We start from the raw sequence: 3,274 nt of genomic DNA, 5'->3' as shown, positions 1-3,274 counted from the left end.
GCAGGCGGCTGGTCATGTTGGGCCGTCGGTCGGGCAGGCGGCCAGTCAGATCGTGCAGGCGGCCAGTCAGGTCAGGCAGCTGGTCAGGTCAGGTCAAGTGGCCGGTTGGGCATGGTGGCTTGTCAGGTCAGGTCAGGCGGCTGGTCAGGTAGGGCAATGCGGCCAGGACTGAAAGACATAGCTGGCCTGAAACCTCCCCAGGCGGCCCACAAGCAGCCCCTAGCATTGTGGCTCTGAGGGCTTTGGTTTGCCAGGAAACCTTTGAGATATTTCCATAGGTGCTGTTCACAGCCGCAGAAGTGCTCCACAGTTGCTGTTCACGGCGTGTCAGAGGAGGAGACAGGTCACGTCAGGCGGCGGGTCAGGTGGCCACCATGCACACTGGCTTCCTGGCCTGATGGGTTGCCTTGCCCAACCGGCCACCTGAGTGACCTGCAACCTGGCAGGTACCTCCCAGGTTCCCGGCCCAAAGAAAGCCCCCAGACCCAAATGGAGAGGGGCTGCTTGGGGGCCCCCTGGCGCCCCTTCAGGCCAGCTAGGTCTTTGGGTCCTGGCTCCTTCGCTTTGGGAGCAGTCGCTACACATTGTTGGGCATGTTGGCCGGAGAGTGCTTCTCGGGCCGCCGCCTGCAACCTGGCAGGTACCTCCCAGGTTCCCGGCCCAACGAAAGCCCCCAGAGCCAAATGGAGAGGGGCTGCTTGGTGGTCCCCTGGGGCCCCTTCAGGCCAGCTAGGTCTTTGGGTCCTGGCTCCTTCGCTTTGGGAGCAGTCGCTGGACGTTGGGCATGTTGGCCGGAGAGTGCTTCTCGGGCCGCGGCCTGCAACCTGGCAGGTACCTCCCAGGTTCCCGGTCCAACAAAAGCCCCCAGACCCAAATGGAGAGGGGCTGCTTGGGGGCCCCCTGGGGCCCCTTCAGGGCAGCTAGGTCTTTGGGTCCTGGCTCCTTCGTTTTGGGAGCAGTCGCTAAACATTGTTGGGCATGTTGGCCGGAGAGTGCTTCTCGGGCCGCGGCCTGCAACCTGGCAGGTACCTCCCAGGTTCCCGGCCCAACGAAAGCCCCCAGACCTAAATGGAGAGGGGCTGCTTGGGGGCCCCCTGGGGCCCCTTCAGGCCAGCTTGGTCTTTGGGTCCTGGCTCCTTGGCTTTGGGAGCAGTCGCTGGACGTTGGGCATGTTGGCCGGAGAGTGCTTCTCAGGCCGCGGCCTGCCACCTGGCAGGTACCTCCCAGGTTCCCGGCCCAAGTAAAGCCCCCAGACCCAAATGGAGAGGGGCTGCTTGGGGGCCCCCTGGGCCCCCTTCAGGCCAGCTAGGTCTTTGGGTCCTGGCTCCTTCGCTTTGGGAGCAGTCGCTGGACGTTGGGCATGTTGGCCGGAGAGTGCTTCTCGGGCCGCGGCCTGCAAGCTGGCAGGTACCTCCCAGGTTCCCGGCCCAACGAAAGCCCCCAGACCCAAATGGAGAGGGGCTGCTTGGGGGCCCCCTGGGGCCCCTTCAGGGCAGCTAGGTCTTTGGGTCCTGGCTCCTTCGCTTTGGGAGCAGTCGCTGGACGTTGGGCATGTTGGCCGGAGAGTGCTTCTCGGGCCGCGGCCTGCCACCTGGCAGGTTCCTCCCAGGTTCCCGGCCCAACGAAAGCCCCCAGACCCAAATGGAGAGGGGCTGCTTGGGGGCCCCCTGGGGCCCCTTCAGGCCAGCTAGGTCTTTGGGTCCTGGCTCCTTCGCTTTGGGAGCAGTCGCTGGACGTTGGGCATGTTGGCCGGAGAGTGCTTCTCGGGCCGCGGCCTGCAACCTGGCAGGTACCTCCCAGGTTCCCGGCCCAACGAAAGCCCCCAGACCCAAATGGAGAGGGGCTGCTTGGGGGCCCCCTGGGGCCCCTTCAGGCCAGCTAGGTCTTTGGGTCCTGGCTCCTTCGCTTTGGGAGCAGTCGCTGGATGTTGGGCATGTTGACCGGAGAGAGCTTCTCAGGCCGCGGCCTGCCACCTGGCAGGTACCTCCCAGGTTCCCGGCCCAACGAAAGCCCCCAGACCCAAATGGAGAGGGGCTGCTTGGGGGCCCCCTGGGTCCCCTTCAGGCCAGCTAGGTCTTTGGGTCCTGGCTCCTTCGCTTTGGGAGCAGTCGCTGGACGTTGGGCATGTTGGCCGGAGAGTGCTTCTCGGGCCGCGGCCTGCCACCTGGCAGGTACCTCCCAGGTTCCCGGCCCAACGAAAGCCCCCAGAGCCAAATGGAGAGGGGCTGCTTGGGGGCCCCCTGGGGCCCCTTCAGGCCAGCTAGGTCTTTGGGTCCTGGCTCCTTCGCTTTGGGAGCAGTCGCTGGACGTTGGGCATGTTGACCGGAGAGTGCTTCTCGGGCCGCCAACTGCAACCTGGCAGGTACCTCCCAGGTTCCCGGCCCAACGAAAGCCCCCAGACCCAAATGGAGAGGGGCTGCTTGGGGGCCCCCTGGGGCCCCTTCAGGCCAGCTAGGTCTTTGGGTCCTGGCTCCTTCGCTTTGGGAGCAGTCGCTGGATGTTGGGCATGTTGACCGGATAGAGCTTCTCGGGCCGCGGCCTGCCACCTGGCAGGTACCTCCCAGGTTCCCGGCCCAACGAAAGCCCCCAGAGCCAAATGGAGAGGGGCTGCTTGGGGGCCCCCTGGGGCCCCTTCAGGCCAGCTAGGTCTTTGGGTCCTGGCTCCTTTGCTTTGGGAGCAGTCGCTGGACGTTGGGCATGTTGACCAGAGAGTGCTTCTCGGGCCGCGACCTGCAACCTGGCAGGTACCTCCCAGGTTCCCGGCCCAATGAAAGCCCCCAGACCCAAATGGAGAGGGGCTGCTTGGGGGCCCCCTGGGGCCCCTTCAGGCCAGCTAGGTCTTTGGGTCCTGGCTCCTTCGCTTTGGGAGCAGTCGCTGGACGTTGGGCATGTTGGCAGGAGAGTGCTTCTCGGGCCGCGGCCTGCCACCTGGCAGGTACCTCCCAGGTTCCCGGCCCAACGAAAGCCCCCAGAGCCAAATGGTTGGGGCTGCTTGGGGTTCCCCTGGGGCCCCTTCAGGCCAGCTAGGTCTTTGGGTCCTGGCTCCTTCGCTTTGGGAGCAGTCGCTGGACGTTGGGCATGTTGACCGGAGAGAGCTTCTCGGGCCGCGGCCTGCCACCTGGCAGGTACCTCCCAGGTTCCCGGCCCAACGAAAGCCCCCAGACCCAAATGGAGAGGGGCTGCTTGGGGGCCCCCTGGGGCCCCTTCAGGCCAGCTAGGTCTTTGGGTCCTGGCTCCTTCGCTTTGGGAGCAGTCGCTGGATGTTGGGCATGTT

Source organism: Gallinula chloropus (assembly GCF_964237585.1).
Source record: "Gallinula chloropus genome assembly, chromosome: 25".
Classification (NCBI taxonomy): Eukaryota; Metazoa; Chordata; class Aves; order Gruiformes; family Rallidae; genus Gallinula; species Gallinula chloropus.
This window is presented reverse-complemented; position numbering follows the sequence as displayed.